This window comes from Crocodylus siamensis, chromosome 2 (genome assembly GCF_052110815.1).
Source record: "Crocodylus siamensis isolate JL-2025a chromosome 2, ASM5211081v1, whole genome shotgun sequence".
Lineage (NCBI taxonomy): Eukaryota > Metazoa > Chordata > Crocodylia > Crocodylidae > Crocodylus > Crocodylus siamensis.
Genome location: NC_143396.1, coordinates 292,168,005 through 292,189,024, shown reverse-complemented (window position 1 = coordinate 292,189,024; position 21,020 = coordinate 292,168,005).

Below are 21,020 nucleotides of genomic sequence, written 5' to 3'. Positions count from 1 at the left end.
TACAAAAGGGATAATAATCCTTCCTTTGTCCCTGGACTCTGTAAGCACTTTGCAATGGGTGAGCGGCAGTCTCTTACCAAGGGTTTGTGCAGCACCTGGAATGGCGATGCTTCAATCTGTTCTTGGGGCCTCTATGCACTACTGCTAGATAAGTAGTCAATAAGCATCCTGCTGCTGCTCACTGGAGGTGAGAGCGTGCTTGAGGGTGTGAAGGAAGGGGTGTAGCACTGTCTGGCAGGGTGTAATGGGGTGTACATGGTTATGGGAGAGGCAAGTGTATATGTGGACAAGTAATAGGGTGTCTGAGAGAGAGCCATGTGTCCCTATGGAAGGGCCAGGTTGGGTGCAATAAAAACAGCCCTTGGTAGAAGACTCCTTGCTTTCCAAAGGGCATCGGGTGTGAATGATGCATGGATAAGGCAGCAAAGTGAACCATGTTGAATGGACTTCTGTGTCCTGGCACCAAATATGAGACATGTGAAATGGCCATACAGCAGCCCTACAAAGCCATGCAAGGCCTTGTATGTGCCTATATAGTCATAGCCCAATGGCTGCAGTTTGCACCCACAATCTTTCCATGTATAAAGTATTGTGATGCAGTGTAACAAGGGGGCTTTCTCGGGGCAAGTCTGCCATAGGCCCACCCACCTATTTCTGGGCCAACCACCCACCTCCTCTTCTGCCACACCTTGTTGTCTCTCAATTGGTTCTAACTTAGGTGGGAAACTACCCATTCTTGCCCCAATGCCATGGGGCATTATCTGCAGCTCTGTTCCTCTGCTACACCACAGCCCAAGCCTCGCAGATAGCATCCAGGTGACATAATACTCCCAGCTCCCAGCTGGACCAAGATTAGCCCTCATTGTCAGGCCTCAGACACATGCATTCATACTGCTCTCCTTTTGCTAGGGCCTCTCACACTTCATCCCCTCTCACAGGGTCTCTTAGGCATCATCAACTTATACCACCTTGCTCCCTCTTGGAGCGGGCCCCTTCAGTGATAGACGTTATCTAGTACACACCTTGGGTGGTAGACATACTGTCTTTTGGGCCTCACTGGGGCAGTGGCCAGCCAATTATTCAACCAGAGCCAAGCTTGCCCTGGCCCCTCCCAGAGCAACTCTCTACAAACTCATACACACACACCCCAGGCTCCCAGCCCTCTGGTTTCCCCCTCACTGGGGCTCCACAGCTCTGCCCCTGCTTCACTGGGGCTCCACATCCTCTAACCCCTCGCTGAGGCTATGGGGCTTCCTTCCCCAGTGGGGGCTCAGGTGGCCATAACTGTGCCTGGACCCAACTGCTACCCACAGTAAGTGGGGGCTAGGGGTTATTGAGGCACTCTGACCCACCTTCCGCTGCGGTGATAACTGGTTTGGTACTTTCCTGGAGGCTCCTGCACCACTGGGACCCCCACCAGGCCTCCCACTACCAGCAGGGTGCAGTTTTAGGTCATGCCCAAGACCAGGAGCCTCCAAACCATCCCCCTAAGATCCTGCTCTTTCCTCCAGGGTTTTCATACAGCCTTTAAGCCAGAAGATGTTTCTGCCTGGGCTGCCAGCAGCGAACTGCTCTGTTTATATAGGCGGCCAGACAGCTAAAATGGCTACTGCAATCAAGCACCTGCTGGCTGCTTGGCTCAGCCCTTCAAGTGGCAGGCATCAACAGTGCCCTGCTATGTGCAGGAAGGAGTGTCAGAGAGTTCTTGACACCCAGTGGTGCATCTAGGGTGGGGTGAATAGGGTCTTGTGTCAAGGACCCTAGCAAGGACCTAGCCTGTGATAATTGCCTTGGCAGCCACACCTGCCAAGGCATCTCTGTCTGACAATCTCCTGATGGGCAGCTAGGATTTTAGTCTCCTCATTTAGCTTCAGCTATGGCAGCATCTGGGAGGTCAGCCAACGGTTCTGACCTCACTGTACTACAACATGCCTCCTGGTGCCTTCTGGCTTTCCTGTTTTTGGTAGGATTTTATCACTGGTTAAATGTTTAGCCTAAAAATAAACCTTTGATTCCTTGTGGATGTTTGAGAGACAACCGCAGATTTACCTGGTGAGACATGTCAGGGGAGTGGAAATGCACTGCAATTCAATTAAGTTGTTGATGATAGTGCAATAAGGGGATTACTTATGCCAATACTGCTACTTATATGCATGGGTGAGATGCTGTTAGCTCATTTGAAAACTAAAATATGGGACCCATAATTATTTCTGCCAAACACCATGGTTTACATTTGTCCCCCCCCCCACACACAAAAAAGTGTGGAAGGAGTGTTTATTCTGTTGACTTCAAACCTGTTACTCATTCCTTGTAGATCAGTTTAGAAATATTTCCATTGATGGAAGTCTGACAGTTTACACTAGGATATAGCTTTCTTGATTTAATAAGTAGTCCATTCTAAACTCAATAATCAATTACCCAAAATGGATGGAATATTGTTTATTTTAAACTGTTTCTTAAAAAAGAAGACCTATTCAGCAGCACTTGGGAACTACCCACAATGTGAAAATAATTTCAAGCATGAAAACTGCATCTAGTCGTAATATGTGGATGTTGGGTATCAGTCCAAAGACATTTGGAATGGTTTAAATTGCCATATTTACCTGAATCCAAGATGACTTTGAATTTAAGATGAAACCCCAAGAATTAGATTCTGTACATGGAAAATTATACATTTATTATAATTTTCCATGTATAGAATCTAATTACTTGGGGGATGTCTTAAATTCAGTCTACCAAAACAGCAGTGGGGGGTCAAGGGGCCAGATCTCTGCCCCTTGCTTCCCTTACCTTCTCCCCTTCCTCTTGCCCCCCCCAATCCCTATGCCTGCCACCAACACCTATTCCTGCTGTTGCCTCCACCCCCCACCCCACATTGCTTATCTTCTGGGCAGGTCTGGCTCTGGTTCCAGCTCAGAGGCAGTCAGCAGTGAACCTATCCTTAACCCCAGCCTGGCCCAACCAGGCAGATGCCACAGTGGCAGCTCTGGGCCCAGTCACATTGGTGCTGGAGGCAGAGATGGAGCTGGAACTATAGAGAAGCAGCAGTGGGATGCAGAGCAAGTGTCTGTAGGGGATGGGGGCAGGCTGCACAGTCTCCCTCATGCATCCGCTATCCCCTACCATGGGGTCTCCCCCTGCCCTGAGCCTCTCCCCTGCTACATGAGCAGCCCAGGCCTGAGTCAGGTAGCTTTTCAGTTCTGGCTTCAGCCCCAAGCCAAGGATGGTACTCAAACAAGGCTTCTTTTCTGTCATGGTGACTGGGGGGGAAATACTCATCTTGGATTTCAGTAAATACAGTGACCTTTAAGTATCAGTACTGCAAAGGGAACTACCAACCATAACTCTAGTGACACTCTTTAGCATTGTTTTGGGAGCTTTTCAGACCTAAATTATTCTTGAGTCAGTTTTGGGCACAATGCAGGATGACAGGTAATGTTTGGTATTTCTCAGATACTCATCTTCTGTACTGGCTGTGCTTAATCTCACCAAAGAAGGGCTTTGTATCTGGAAGCTGGGATAAACCAGGAGAGAATATCCTCTCTCCAGAAAACAAAATAAAAATTACCATGTATTCAGTATTCTGAGATTTCTTGTGAACAATAAGCCCCCAAGATCTGTGTAAATGAGCTGTATGGATCTTCATTTCTAAAGAGATCAGGCACTAAATATTATATATTATAATTATCAGTCCAAAGACATTTGGAATGGTTTAAACTGACATATTTACCGAATCCAAGATGACTTTGAATTTAAGATGGAGCCCCAAGAATTAGATTCTGTACATGGAAAAATGTATATTTATTATAATTTTCCATGTATAGAATCTAATTATTTGGGGGATGTCTTAAATTCAGTCTGCCAAAACAGCAGTGGGGGGGTCAAGGGGCCAGATTTCTGCCCCTTGCTTCCCTTACCTTCTCCCCTTCCTCTTGCCCCCCCAATCCCTGTGCCTGCCACCAACACCTATTCCTGATGTTGCCTACACCCCCCACCCCTGTTGCTTACTAAATATATATAATATTTAATATATAATATTTAATATTTAGTACCTGGTGATCTGGGGAGATAGGTTTGTTTTAAAGATGGGGTGGATCTTCTAAGCTAAGTTTTATTTAATGTAATTGCTTTAATAAATGTGACTGCCAGACTGGAAATAGAGCATATTCTTCTACATCTTCTGTTTGAATCTCCTAGGTGCCCTTAGAAGTGACATTTTTCATCATACAGTGCTTGGCTTGGCAGAAACGCTAAAATAAATAAATGTGTTATGCCATACAGTGTCATTAAATGTCATAAATCATCAAGATTGCTGGTTGAGAACTAAGAGAAGTAGGTAATATTCTATAACTCTAATTTATAAAAGGCGATAAATCCTATTAGTCTCTTGTAAATGACTTTATTGACACAAAAGATTTTGAGTATAAAATAAATAAAATAAGAATAATAGATGGTAGAGCAAGCCCCAAAGAGTCATAAAATGGCAAAGGAGTTCACATACAGGTTAAACATCACAAGTCAGAGAAATATAACTGGATTAAATACATTTTCTCAGTTATATGCTTTATCCAGTATTAAACAAAGTAATTCTCCCTGACAATATGAATATTTAATACAAACATAGTATTTCTACTATAGTCATATTGGTACCACATATGCTGCCCTCTGCCCTGAAGAGCTTGCCATCCAAATAGACAAGATAAGCAGACAAGAGGCATTACTGTTCATATTTAATGGACGGAGAACTAAGGCCGAGAGAGATTAGAAGATTTTCCCAAGCTCACAGAGGGAGACTGTAGCTGAGCTCAGCTCTGGACCAGATGTTCTATGCCACAAATACAAATCTATCATTCTTCAGACTCCTTCCACATACTTAAAAAATACTGTAAGAGCTGCTGTCTTATAAACTGAAATGTCACCAGGTTTAACAGCACCTACAAATTGAGTTCAGGCTGGGTTTAATTTGGATGGCATATCTGATGGGGTGCATAAATATTAGGGCTGTGTGAAATGGCATTGTTCTGTTCTGACTTCAGTTTTGAGGTCTGTATGGAACAGTGTTTTGTATCAAATATAATTTTGAATCAAAACAGCTTTGCTTTGTTGAAACAGTGAAGCTGTTTTGACCCTGTTTCAACTGTTTTGCCAGACTATGGGGCTGGGAAAAGCAACTCAGCCCAGCTGGGCTGACTCCACAGATTGCGCTGGAGGTGGAGAAGCAGCCCATGTGGGCTTCCTCTCGATCCCCACACTGGGCTGCTTCTCCCCACCCCCCCACGTGACCTGGCGCCAGGGATGGTGAGGTAGCCCATCTGGGCTGACGCCCCCCCCACCATGCGATCTAGAGTGGGGGACGGTGAGGCAGCCCAGCTGGGCAATTTTGCTTTTTCAACCTCAAAATGAGGTGAAACAGTGTTGAGGTGAAACAGCCATCAAAATTTCACAGGGCCCTAATAAATATCCCTTGCTATGGTAGATGTGATCTCATCTGGTCACTGATCTGGTCCAAGTGATCTCACAGCTGATACTAGCTTCAAATACTAAAATGGGAGCAACCAAATGTAGGAAAGAGTAAAAAAAATCAGAGATCAGTGAAAGGTGGAGGAAGGTAAAGAAGTCAAAGGAAAAAGGACCAGAAGCTGAAGGGCTGTTCAGGCCTGACAGCCACTGGGCACACTGCAAAGAGCTACAAGAGATACAGGGCAAGGCCAACTGTATCAAGGAAAGAGAGACCACTGTAACTTGGGAGACGTCTGCTTCCACTCAGCTGCGGTCTATGAAGTTACTGTAGGATTGACAGTGTGAAAACAGTTAAAAAGTTTACTGTGAGTCAAATAGTTTTCTTTCTTACCCAGGACTAATTTGTTGGGAATAAAAGCCTGTAACTGAACAGTAAGAACTCCAATAGTGCAGCCAGGAAAAGACAAACAGCTAGAAATGAGGAGCTACGCTGGCTAAGCATAATTCCATTCTAATTCTATATTCTCTATTCTACCTTTGCAGTAAATTAGATATCATCTTAATGCTATCAGGGAAGAAGCACTGGTACATTGTTTGTGAAAAATGCTAACCGGCTCTTTCAGCATGGTAACAGTGCTCCTCATTAGAAGAATCTGAAATATTTCTCCCGGTAGACTTCTTATAACATGAAAAAGAAAGTTCCTCTGTGTCTTACACAATGCAACCAAGAAAACTAAATATTGCCAGGGGCATTTGGAGCCAAATGGATACACTTCTGAGTTCATAGATCACGTGAAAGATTTTTTGACATCATTCGTAAGTTATGCTCCTGTTGTAGTGGCTAGGCTTAGCAGACTTTTGTAAATTTTATAAGGTTGTAATAATTATGACCTAGAAGATGGATGTCAGCAGTGCATTCAGATGTGAGAAAGTAAGTGAAGGCTTCTGAACCACCTCTAGCAATAAATGTTGACAGGAGAGGTGCAAACAGCTCAAGCAAAGAGGCCTACAGATACATCTGGAAGATGGTTGAGATCATATCTGATAAATGAGAAGTGTGGGCCTGGGAATGAGCGGACCAAAACTGCTGTGTCAGAAGGCAGGCCTAATTGCTGAATGAAATAGTGAGAGGTTGGACTGTTGTGCCTGTTACTCCTTTCTGAGGTCCTTAAAAATAAGACTTTCTGGGGAAGTGTTACACATTAATTTTGGGTAGCTCCTGGAGCTCTTCACCCATGGTTTATCCACATGGTAACACCTTAAAGTAGCTTAAAGTACTCATTATGTGTAGGGACCTACTAAAATTGAGGAGGCAGGTGGGCAATTTCATGGGCCAATCATGGTGCCTGCCATTTTCATGGTTTTTTGCAGTGAGGGCCCCCCCATGCTGCTAATTGCCTGAGGGGCCCCAGTGGTGGTCCTACCCCTCTCTGATTATTGTCTGAAAAGGCTGCCCTTCTGGTAGCTCCACCCTCACCACTGATTGGCTGAGAGGGCTGCCATTCATGTTGTTACACATGTTACCACTGACTGGCAGAAAGGTGCAGGGCTGCACAATGGGCAGTCCTCTTAGCCAATCAGTGGCAGAGGGAGGAGGGGATGACCACCATCTTGGGTCTTTTTCTGTGTGCTGGTGGCCATGAGAACTGCTTGCTCCCACTGGGGAGCCAGCATTTTATTTCAGTACTTCTGTTTTCCCCTAGTGATTCTACCAAAAACATGCGGGTCCTGCTTTTCATGGAAACTGCCACAAATCATGGTTTCCCCAAAAAACCTGAAATCACAATTTGAGTATGTCCCTAATTATGCAGCTCAAAGTTATGCCATTCCAGGGCAGGATTATCTTTGATCTGCATAACCCACCTCCTTTTCCATTAAGATGTGGCCACTCCTTATAGACGTGCCACTCACGTTGTATGTGTGACTACAAGTTAGCACTAAGTTGATCAACATTTGTGCATTTCATGGTATAACATGGAACAAGGCCCTGAGAATTCCCCAGGGAAGAACAAAAGGAAGGCTCTAAAGGCTCCATGTCACTTCAAGGACTCTGCCCTTCAATCCTGCATCTCCTGCATCACAGAATCATCATTTTGCCCCTAGCTTAGCCCATCATTTTTCCCCTAGCTTAGTTTAGCCCTGTGTGCAACCCCTGAGCATCAGGGAAGTTCTTTTGCACACAGTGTGTAATTAAAATGTGCAACTAATTGCCACAATCTGTTGTGGAAGCTGATAGTTTAGCCAGATTCATGAAGGTAATGGACACATTCTTGAAGGAAAGGTATATCAGTAGCTATTGAGCATGGGAGTTAGCGATACAGCCTCTGTATCGAAGCTTCTTGTACCCTAAATGCTCAAAGCTACAAGTGGGAGAGAAACAGTGGAAAATACTCTGATCATTCACTCTCCCTTTCAGCATCTGCCCTCTGCCCCTGAGACACAGGATCCTGGGTAAAATAAGATTTTACATTCTTATGTCACCATCTCATATACGACAGGAAGTTGCAACTAGCAAGCTACTGGAGAAGATCTATGCCAATCCAAGCCTGCTACTGTATGACAATCTCCTAAAACCACCTGCTGCATGTCTATCATCATTGTGGTCCAAACTGCCACACTAGGACTGCACGGCAGAGACCTTCTGATGTGAGGAATGGAGGCAACATCACCACCAATCCTTATCACAGATCCTGCAGTCTGCCCACCTGGCTTCAACTTGCCACACCATCAGTGGGCCTGAATAGGTCCCGGACAGGCCAAGTTCTGTGTGTGGCCAATCTCCACCACTGGGGTCTTCATGACAACCCAGACTGTAGCGGTGGCAAAACAGACACCCTGTTGCATATTGTTGATGGCTGCTCACTGGCTAATTTCAGCTTTGTACTACAGGAACTGCACATGGCCACTGAGGATGCTATCACATGGCTCAGCAATTATGCACATGCGAACTGACTGACCACCTAGATGGCATCCCTGGATAAGGAGGGAGCCAGAGCTCACAGTAGCTACTGCCATGGCCAACCTGCCATCCCATAGCAATGTCTGTGCCTGACTAGCTCCTTTGTATTCTGAGAATATCAACAAAAAGCCTGTATCCCCCAAAGCTTTACCCTTTCATGTCTGCCTGTGTCTGTTTGTTTTATCAGAGTCAAACAAAGTGACCGTCAGCCACAGCTCCAGACTAAGCAACAGCACTTTTTCCTGCTTGCCAAGATACAGAACTTTAACCGATGCTCTCTCTGAACAAGGGGCTCTGATGAGTTGTGCTGCTTCGTTCTGCATAGCCACTTGATTTCAGTTTCAAAATACTCTGTTTTCACCTGATGCTTTTTTTTTTCCTTTTGTGTATCTTAGTCAATAAATTTCCACACTTTGACATGAGTTTTCTGTGGTGTTTGCCATGGTAACCAAGCAGCCTGAGCGTTCTGTCCTCAAAACTGTGAACCCTATTTAATGTTTTCCGATGATGGGGTCAAGTTAATGGTGCCAATTCTTTCAGCCCATTAAGACACCATTCTTCTAGGAGAAGAATAATCCTGAACCCAAAGAAAATATAACAACACATGAGCCAAAATCTTTCTCATTGCATTAGTAAGTTAACTAAAATATGAGACTTAGTCATGACACCAGAGAAAAGTGGTTATTGAAGGTACCTTAAAAAGTCATTTAGCCTATTCCTCTGCAAGATCCACTAAACCTAAGTGATCAGAAGTTCGCCTAACCTTAAAAGCAGTCAGTCATTGAGGTGCCACAGCCTTCTTTGTGGCTTATTCTAGCGCTCCATTATCCTCCTGGTTAAAAGTTGTTGTTTTTTTCTAAATATCCAGCTTAGACCCATCTCATTGCAAACTAAACCTATTGCTCCTTGTTCTATGCTCTGTGCACTACAAGGTACACATATCTTTCTTAAAGTGTAGTACTTAAAGCTGAGACCATGCCCATGCTGAGCCAAACTGATGCTTCTGCTCTGAGTATTGCTGTCTCCTGAGTTGAGATCTTCTAGTTGGCCACATGGCCACCAATGCTGGTGTTCATCAAATTGTACCAGTGATCATACAGACTTAACTCATGCCATTTCTTTTCTTCTGGCATTCTCCACCTTTTACTTTCTAAGGAATGATACAGAAGGATATATATATTTCTATATAATACCCTTCTTCTGGATTTTTTTGGTTGCCATTTAAAGGAACTGGGGCATGGCCTAGAGGCACACGGCTATGAAAATCCTATTGTAATTTGGACTTCTGCATGAAGAAAATTGTAAAATTTCCTCTTTCATTAAGACTGACTGCCATTTTGATAGATCACCTAGAATAAAGGACATTGATTTCTAAAGGCTTGGCTTTGCTGTCATGAGACAGGTCTATAGAATACATGATGAGTAGTTTAGGCAAAGAGATTTGAATTATCTTGCCTATGGAAACTGTTGCAACTGAAAGGTGTTTCAGGATGCATGGTATTCCCCCATTGCCAAGTCTGATTCTATCCTGAACTGCAAATAAGGTGACATGACTATGCTGATGGCCCCATGGATCTTATGACTCCAAGGAAAACTTTCTTGGTAAGCATAGATACGTTCTCTTTGTAGTTAAGATTAAGCTGGATTTATGCTTGATTACATTTTGGACCTGTGGCAAGTTCACTTTTGTGTATCTAATGCTAAATGCACATAGCAATAACCACAGCTGGTAAATGATGATGACAACTCTGTGCCATTTTTCCAGGGTGGGTATTATTGTAATGTTAGAGCAACAACAGCTAGTGTAGATGTAACCATAATTTCAGTTCATTTCAAAGGGGGAAATAGTATAGAAATTATTACCTCCTTTTCTCTGGCCATTCTTGAAAATTATCCTTAGATGTGTAACGGGGCAAAGCTGTCTCTACAGTAGTAATAGATTATTTGAAACAAACCTTTTGATGAACATAACAGTCCCACATAGTTTTTGGAAGGAATTAGCACAGACTCTAGCTGCAACATTAAAAACAACAAGCAGAAAGCAAGGTGCACAAAACTATCCTGTGACTTCATACTGTTATAGAAATAAAAAGGAACTCTGCTAATTAATCAAGTACTTTAAACATGCACTTTCATTATTTTCCTAATATTCTTTTTTGCAATTAACACATTCTTAAAAAAATCCCAAATATTTATTCATTATCAATTTAAAAAATAGTGCAGTTAGGCATTTCTTGTAAAAAGCTACAGTCTGCAAAAGCAAGCAGAAGTCATTTGGTTCTGAATTTGAATTCAGTTGTTGACAGCATATATTTTTAGCAAGGATTTTTCACAGTGGACGTGTCTACATGTGCTCATTTACTGTGCACTAACCAAAATTACTGCACAGTACAGGCATGCGTCTACACATGCATGGCTGTACTGTGCAGTAATATGGTGACTTATGTTGACTTGAGCATAAATTTGATACCTGCATCATGCAGGTATCAAATTTATGTCTGATTAGTTACTTCACAGTAAGGCATGTGTAAATGCCTTACTGCGCAGTAACACAGTGTGTGTGGACTGACTTGGGGACTAACTTTAGTTCCAAGTCAGTCCACACACAGTGTTAATGTGCTTTAATGCCTGCATGCCTAGATGCTGGCTTATTCCCATTTACTGCACAGTAATTTACTGTGCAGTAAATTTAAACCAGCATAAATGTATGTGTAGACACAGCCAGTCTGTATTAGCTTCCAGCAGCTTTCTAGGAGCAATTCAAGGTGACTTTGACCTATTACTCCTAAACAGTCTACGCTTTACAAACCTTAACAATTGCCTTCTACCTTTATGCATATATTATACTCCCTAAGGTCAGCCAAGAGCAACTTCTCTCCTGCAAGTTCCATCTATATGCTAAGTTCATTTGGCAAGAGTATATAAGAGGTTCATAGATTCATAGACATTAGGGCTGGAAGGGACCTCGGAAGATCGAGTCCAGCCCCCTGCCCAAAGGGCAGGAAGTCAGCTGGGCTCATAGGATCCCAGCAAGAGAAGCATCCAATTTACTCTTGAAGGTGTTCAATGTAGGTGCTTGAACCACCTCCGCTGGCAGACTGTTCCAGACCTTGGGGGCTCGGACAGTAAAGAAATTCTTCCTTATGTCCAGCCTGAAATGGTCTTGCAGGAGTTTGTGACCGTTCGACCTCGTCATCCCTTGGGGCGCTCTGGTGAACCGACGTTCCCCCAGATCCTGGTGGTCACCCCTGATAAACTTATAGGTGGCCATCAGATCACCCCTGAGCCTGCACTTTTCCAGGCTAAAGAGTCCCATGGCTCTCAGCCTGTCATCGTAAGATCTGTTTTCCTGACCTCTGATCATGCGCGTGGCTCTCCTCTGGACTCTCTCAAGCTTCTCCACATCCTTTTTGAATTGTGGAGCCCAAAACTGGACGCAGGACTCCAGCTGCGGCCTCACCAAGGCCGAGTACAAGGGGAGAATGACGTCCCGGGATTTGCTCGAGAAGCATCTATGGATGCAAGCCAGCATTTTGGTCGCTTTACTAGCCACAGCATTGCATTGGAGGCTCATGTTCATCTTGTGGTCAATGATGACCCCCAAGTCTCTTTCTTCTGTAGTGCTAGCCAGCGTAGCACTGCCGAGCCTATAAGGGTGCTGCAGGTTTTTCCTCCCAAGGTGGAAAACCTTGCATTTTTCGGTGTTAAACACCATGATGTTCTCGTCTGCCCATTTGCTGAGCTTGTCCAGGTCAGCCTGGATCACCCGCCTATCTTCTGGCGTGGATGCTTTGCCCCAAAGTTTGGTGTCATCGGCGAACTTGGCCAGTCCACTCCTGACTTCAATGTCCATATCATTAATGAAGATGTTGAACAGGCTGGGTCCCAGGACAGAGCCTTGAGGGACCCCACTGGTCACAGGGCACCACGATGAGTGACTGCCATCAATCACAACCCTCTGGGTCTGACCACAGAGCCAATTTCCCAGCCAGAGGATCGTGGTGGAGCCAAGGCCACAACTGAGCAGTTTGGCCAAGAGGGGATCATGGGATACCAGATCAAAAGCTTTTTTGAAGTCAAGATATATGACATCAATCTCTTCTCCCTTGTCCAGGTGATAGGTCACCTGGTCATAGAAGGAAATGAGATTGGTCAAACAAGACCTACCCGCAACAAACCCATGCTGGCTGTCTCTTAGGATGTTAGCCTGGGCCAGTCCCTCAAGGATGGCCTCCTTAATAAACTTTTCTAAGATCTTCCCCAGGATAGAAGTCAGGCTAATGGGCCTGTAGTTAGCCGGATCCACTCTCCTCCCTTTCTTGAAGATCGGCACCACACTGGCCTTCTTCCAGTCTTCGGGCACTACACCAGTACCTATTTAATAGGTTGTTGCAAAAACTTTTCATTTGGGTAGACCTTCAACAGGTACAGTTTGGAGAAATCACCTGGGGAGTCATTTTCTATCCCATATAATTTTCTTCTAATATTTTATCTGTTTTAATAATGTATCTGGTTATTGTAAGCTGTCTGTTTTGGGGAGGGCAGCATCTAAACCAAATAAATAAATAAAAACAAGTCTTAACATCATTTAAAACTGAACGTTAGCAGCCAAGATATGTTTCAAAGCTTGCCATAACAAAAAAAATGATGCCAAAAATCTAAGTCCAATATTTACCTTGATTTAGTCATAGGGTAAGGTGAATGGGTCATTTAGTAGACTTGAATGGGACCCAAAGAAAACAAATGATAAAAACCTACCTTAAAATAATGGTAAAGCTGAGACCACAACTCCATAAAAAGGAATTACTGCATTATATCACACTATGCTTATATAATATTGCCATATAACTAACAATCCAACCCTGTTTTATGCTAACTCAGTCCTGATGATTTTATTCTAAAGCGACTATAATTGTCTATTCCTTCCCATGATGTCCTTTATCTATGGGTACATTGATTGTTAGGCAATAAAGAAGCAGATGCTAGCCCAGACTACACAAAAATGTGAACTGTTTTATGTTCCAAATATATCGTCTAATGGAAGAATATGTGAAAATGCAATCTATAAAGGGTTATTAAAGAATATGCATGATTAATTAAAATTCTTGCTTAGTACATTGTTCTATATTCTTTTCACCCTTAGGATGTTTTCATCTCCTGTACTGTAATTTGGTATGGTGATGGGGAATGAAACAAGTGAAGTTGCAGGTCCTTTCGTTTAGTCGTTTAGATCTCCTAAATGAAAAATAATTGCATCCAACCAGAAAGGGACATCACTAACTACTCATAAAAAATGCTTTTACTGATTATTATCATTCCAGCCACCTTTCCATTAATTTGTTTCACTGGCTACAGGTACAGAAAGTGATGTCTGATTTTCTCCAAACTCATCAAAGTACTCTTGGAGTAATCATTTTCCGTTTATAGTCTTGAGTGCTTCATTCAGCCAGAGCATTTGTCATGACTGACACCAGGCTATGAAACCTTACAGCTTTCCATAAGGAGTTTAAAAGGAAAGAGGACTCCTATTCAGTGGGAATCACTCACTGCACCACAAGTCCATAAAACTGCCTTAACTTTTGCATTATCACACTGAGATATACAGCATAAAGGGCAACAGTGTTTTATTGCTTAGGTGCCTGATTGTTTCATCTTGATGCCTAGGGATCATTTAACAAAATGGCATAAGAGGAGCCTGGCACCAGCCAGCCATGTGTGTATTTGGAATTGGAAAAGGCCAGTCTTGTAAATCTTAAAGAATTCTTGGTATGATGGAGTGGGAACTTTAAATTAATGTGGGGGAGTGTTAAAGACATTTGGGGAGTGTTTAAGTCCAGCCTAAAAAGCAATGGTTCCATAGAAAAATTGCATTAAGGTACAAGCCACCCTTGCTGAAAGGAGATGTGGACGTGGTAACACATCTCCCAAAAAATTCTACGTCGGCTATTAAAAAGGGAAGTAAAAGGGAATTTATATTAGTTGCATGTAAAAATATGAATATCACTAAGAAGGGAATGGTCTAATTGAATGAGGGAAGTCAACAGAATTGGTAAAATAGCAGTGGGCAGTATACTGAGAGATCATTTACAGGCCTTTTTAAGTATATCAGGAGTAAGCGAACTACCACATGGGGCACAGGTCCACTGCTAAATGCAGATGGTGAAATGGCCAACAGTGGAGTAGAAAAGGCAGAAATGCACTTTCCTTTTGCAGATAGCATAGAAACTTTACCATCTGTAGCGAAGGCCTATGTGAGGCAGCATCTGCTAAAATTAATGCTTTCAAATCAAGAGGCTCAAATAAATTACACCCAAGGGTCTCAGAGGAAGTAATGGAGAAAGTCTTTGAATCACTAATGTTAATATTTGTTCTTTCAAAAAGTTGGTTGAATTCCAAGGGACCAGAGGATTGTCACTGCAGTTCTAATATAGAAGAGTAAGAGGGCTGACCTAGACAACTATAGACCAATTAGTTGAGCATTGATCCTAGGTAATGTAATAGAAGGATTAATCTGGGAGTCTATCAACAAAGAATTAGAGACTACACATGTACTTAATTCATGGTCTAATGGAAGGCAGGACTTCTCAAATAAACCTGGTCTTTTATTTTGACAGCAGTTTCCTCTGGTTGGTGAAGACAACTATGTTGATACAACCTATATTTATATTTCTCTAGGTTGTCACCATGCAGTGTTGTGTTTAAAAAACTTGATTTATATCAAACTGATGGGGCACACATGCGATGAATTGAAAACTGCCTTGCTGACACACCTCAAAATGTAGTTGTCAGTGGGGAATGGGTTTCCTGCAGTAATCAGTTCTTGGTCCAGTGCTGCTACTTTTACTATTACTCTCCTCATGAATGTAGAAAATGATATAATGGAAATATTCTAATGAATGAAAATTAGCTTCTTTGCTGGTCAAGTTTGCAGGTGACAGGGATTCGCAGGGCAGTAGACAGTGAGGAAGGCAGGCTACGGTTAGTGAGCTAAATCATCACTTGGTTACATGGTCACAGCCCAGCAAAATGTGTTGTGCTTATAATACAGCCAAATGCATCTCAGAACAAAGAATGCAGGCTGTACTACAGAGAGGACAGGTCTGTCTTGGGTAGCAGTCACTGGGTTTAGCTGAGTATCTCAACGTGAACTCCCAGTGCAAAACTACGGTGAGAAGAGCTAATGTGATCCTTGGACGTACAAAGGGGAGTGTCTGGTGGGAGAAAAGTAACCTTGCCTGGTACCCAACTTCAAGGTGAGCAGCTTGAGAAATAACCTGATTCCCATGTGCAGGCAGGTACTTGCATTTGGTGGTAAAGTTTACATTGGGCTGTTGGCATACTCCCCTCCTAGAAATGAACTGAAACCTGGAAGAAGAGTTTTCCTGCTAGCATTGTTACTGATGCACGCCTCTTTTGTCAGCATGACTGTATCCACACTGGGCAACTTGCTGGCATATCTACACCAGTGAGAGGATGTGGTCTTTCCACACGTCTAGCTCAGATAACTCTGCCAGCTAAAATGTGTTGTCTTAGACCTGAGAAAAACTGAAATGGGTAGATCCAGTGTCTGGAATCTGGATTAATTCCCCTTGCCTTGTCCAGAACTTGTGCCCCTCATAATTGGTAAATCATAAATATATGTGTAACTGTTTTATTTATTTATTTTTTTCCTGTATAACTGCTGCGCGGCATTCTCACATTTATGTAACCTTGAAGTCTTGACTGTTAATCAAAATGAACGCTTTGTACTTTTCTCCGCTGGCATTAAACTACACATGCGCATTCTGTAAATTTAATTTCTTATCTAGAAGTGTCATTTTTGCAGAAACGAAACTAATGTAGAAAATCTGCCTAGCAATTACTGTGTAAAAGAAACTATCCTATCCCTGTATGCTTAGCTTATATCATAGTTAGTGTCACAGAGGCAGTCCAACCAACATCTATAAGAGAGGCAAAGAGGCAGGAAGTAGCAGAGATGACAACTGGACGATCCTGTAGGCCTGATCACCCTGCAGCCAGTTCTCAGCCTTCCCGCCTGGGCGTATCCCAGCGAAAACCAAGGCCTCGAAAATCTGACAATCGACAACGATTCATCGTGTTACAGTTTTGTATTCACCATCCCATTTATAAGCTGTTGACCAGTTCTGGGATGTAAGGAGCAGGCAGCTGCACCTAGCATTGGACTGGTTCCAGTGGTGGAAAGCAAGGGCTGGCTCCGGATCCCCGTGATCCAACAGACCCCCTTTGTATCTGGCATACTGTAACTGAAGAACCATCAGAGACTCCACTCCTCGACTGCCTCTCTTCGTAGCTTAGACAGCATATCTACGCTCTCTATACTTATATTTACTGCAACTTCGTTCCAACCAGCCTCCCCTCTTATTCATAAGAGGGTGAGGCCAGCTGAGAGAATAAAACAAATTTTTACTTCATCTTATATCTGCTCTGTAATAACTTCTGCTACTAACATCCCATCTCAATGAGCGGTTGACCAGTCCTGGGACTTAAGGAGCCGGCAGCCGCACCTAGCTTTGGACTGGTTGCAGTGTTGGAAAGCAAGGGCTAGCTCCGGAACCCCATGAACCAACGGACATCCTATAGACTTATTACAAAGAAAACTAACAACTTACTCTAAGTCGTCTACTTGCGCCAGCTCAGCGAACCTCGAGGGCGGTTATAAAGCTACCTCCAATCCCGCCCCACAAGCCGCGCGCTCGCCCGCTCCGCAAAGCCCGCAGCTCCCCAAGCGGTGCCGGAATCGCAAGCCTGGCATTCCACCACAATATGATGTTGGATCTCTTGATCATGAGAACCTTTTCGAGAAACAGGCTGCCATGGTTCCCCTGCTTTACCTCTGGTAGGTTAGGGTGTTATGTCTAGTGTTGTGTCAGGGTTGATGGTAGTTTAGATGATGGATTTATATAGGATGGGTTGGATAGAGATGATTCTACCTCAGGCAGGGGGTTAAATTAGATGTGACCTCTGGAGTCTCTTCCAGGCCTACTTCTCTATGATGCTATGATACTTTATGAAGCTGCTATTGGTAGCGGGATGGTTGCCTGAGCTGGTTAGTTTACCCATAGGCGCTCCAAGAATAACCTTGGTTCTTTTCTGTTCCAGGGACTGTTGCACTGTTATTTACTATTTATGAAACTTAGCACCCTTTGGAAAAAGAGGCTTTAAAGGTACAAGAGAACTTGTAGCCTTGAGGCAGCACCAAGTCTTTAACATGTGCACTCTTATTGCGCCGATGCACCCTTGCAGTCCAGTACTCTGAAGGGTGGTGCTGGAGGACGTAGTAGCATTAAGCAGAGGAGATTGCGTCCAATGTGTACTGAAGACCTGAAGTTTATTACTCTGATCCTGGCAGAGAACTCCAAAGGCTTATGGAGTGAAGGCCATACAACATCATAACTGGATTTTAAATTGGCTTGTTCAAGGTTTCAGCCTTGGGGGTCAGTACAATTAATAATGAACACTTTGGATTTTATTTTCCCCACCTTAAAAAATGCTGTTTTATCTAACCTTTCATTGAGGACTTCCAGAGCTTTCTCTGTGGGTGTGGCATTACATGGCAATGTGCCACAACAGTGGACGTCCAAAGCAGAAGTATTTGGTACGATATATCAGATATGAAAATGGACCTTCCTTTGAAACTACAGCTATGAAGACCAATATCAGGGTGGACATTAGATTTTAAGTTTAAGGGTGGAAAAGTAGATGGGATGCCACAGACCCCAATTTGTTTTCTTTTATCAAATTCACAGATCGATATTTAATAAAAAGGATTCAACTGAAAGCAAATGCCATCAAAAGTGTTTCTGGAAGTCAGGGATTCTTTGCCAAGTCTCAGTACCTGACATATTCCAGGTATCCATTTCTAATTTCATTATGAAATCTCTGATAGTAGAAGCTATTGGTTAGGCATCACCTGCTGATATTCAGTAAAGCTGTTTAGACTGACATGCCTCTGCTTAGAGGTTACAGAAAATAGGGTCTAGGTTGTTGAAGCTGTATATACAGCAACTAGCAACAGTTGCCTGGTGCTGTTCCACAAAAGATTGTAGCCTTTTTATAAATTCAACTATTTCTCTGACTCCAAATGCAATAAAATCAGGGTAGGACTAATAAGAAAAGCCCCTAGAGACTGCAGCCAGGAGGTGGCAATTTAACCCTGGAGATTTCCCTTCAATAGGGATATCTTAAATAAATCCAGTTCTATGCCTGAAGGACAACCTAACCTTTCCCATCTAGACGCTCGGGCCTGTGGTCCGGTAAGCAAATGGGAAGCTCTTCTCTGTATAATGGCCTGACTGAAGTCTGGCTGGCTTTTCCTTGTGGCAATAGCCCAAACACAGCACTTAGCCATGGAGTACCCTTTCAGGACCATCAGAAGGCAGCTATAGGTGGGTAAAAGAGAAGAGGATAAACAAAGCAGGGAAAAAAAAGAAAATGTAAAGGTATGGGGCTAGTGATTCTCTCTTTGTTTTTCAATCCCACCTGTTGCCAACAAGTAGTCCATAGGCAAACAGAAGGAAATGAGAATTCCAGCTGTACTGGGCACATCTACATGCGCATTAATGTGCTTTAGTTAATGCCCATTCAATTTAGTACCTCTGGGCACTTTTACAGGTGGTCCGGGGGTGGTACATCTTTGTGTATCAGTGTCCCCATACTTAAGCTTGCTGGCAGGAATGATTGAACTGAAGTTCATCAAGTGAGCTTTTGTTCAAGTTCCTCTGCTAACATTTTAAAGTGTGGGGACACTAATACATGAGATGTGGTGCTGCTCTAATTAAAGCACCACCACATCTCTTGCATTAGTGATTCACAAGACACAGGAGGCTGCTGGAGTGCAGCATGCTCGAGCTGACTCGAGTCTCCTCCAAAATGCTAGATTTCCATCATGTTGGAGCAGCTTCAGTGCTCATGTATAGGCACCCTACCCTCTATTGTGAGGTATTAGGAAACTGCATATTAACCTGTATTCATGCATATTAAGTAAAGAGCACATTTTTAAAGAAATGCTTAATACTTGTTAACTTATTTTAATGGACATTAACTAAATAGCACTATTTTTTGGTGACATTTTAATGCCCATTAAAATAGGCTAACTCACATTAAAGTTCATGTGTAGACATGCTCACTAACCTCTAACATGACATATTTCCTCTCCAAGAAAATTAAACATGTTTACAGTTCTCAGGAATTGTTCAGGTAGCATTTGTTAGGCTCCAGCTCCATGCGGCACCCAACAACTAGGGAGATGATGATCCGATTGCTCAGAAAGCAAACAGCAGCACACACTGCTAGCAACAGCTTTATTCAAAGTGGAAACAACTTCAGACTAGTTCCCAAAGAACCTGGGGAGCCGCTGTAAACATTATTTTTCCCCCCATATTTATACACCTGGGTTTATAGTCATTAACATTTACTCCACGCTTGTGCCTCCTTTGTTCCACCCTTAGTTCTTCTAATTTTAAGATCCTCCTCAGTTTACTGTTTGTTTCATTACCATGGAATTACCGATGCATTTTACTCAATTACATGCCTTTTTGCTATGAGCGAGCACATGTTTAAGACCTTGACTCCACTTCTTTGGTCACTGGGCAAACTTTGACCAAAACTTGGAAGCTTCTGGAGGCCTCTTCACCAGTCACCATTCACCTTTTGGCATATGTTTATTTCTGATTCTGTTACCAGTTATGTGTTGTCTTTCACATTCCAGCCTGTTTTTCAGTCCTAGGTTGTACCATCTCCACATTCCTAAGCCTTCACTTCATTCACAGAAAATGGTTGACAGTTAGGATGACTGCTTAACATAACCAAATGGCTGGCTTAACATAAGCAAAATCTGCTTTACCTCCTAACGATACATAATGAGTGATATATCTTACAACACTACTATATTGTTAAGAAAATGCTTGCCTAAGCATCTTGCAATATTACTTTTAACAGCATTGTGCCTTGTGGTTAGCAGCTCTGCTAGGCCACAGGTCACAGACTTTTATTCAGCTTCAAATCCAATGCTCTCCAAGATCTAAACACTGTTACCCTAACAGTATTCAGTGATTTTGGAAGTTTTAGAGTAGATAGGACCAGACATTCTCAAGTTATAAGCAAACATACATACATACATAGACTTCAATTGATATGTATGTATGTATACACATACACACATACATATACAGGATAAACGCCATCTCCTGTATTCCTTCACATCCAGCCAGTAGAACTAAAAACAGGTATGAGTTGTGCTATCAGAAAGATATTCAGTTCTTTTTATCCCCCCACCAGTGTCATTTCTGAGGCGGTGATAATGTATCATAGTGAAGCGATTACAAAGATGATAAAAATAAGCCCAAGAAATCTTTGTGTCATTCAAACTTGTGCAGCCTTATCGATTTCCATAAAAATACGATCTTAATTCGGGCTGAACTAAGTAAATGCTTGCAATATTCTCAGTTTGTGTTTTAAATACCTTAAGCAATCAGAAATCAACCTTGCTGATTGATCTGTATAGTTGATTACGTACAAAATATACCTGGGATTTTTTTTTCCCCCCAAATACATTTAAGTCTGCAATTTGAGACCTCTTTGA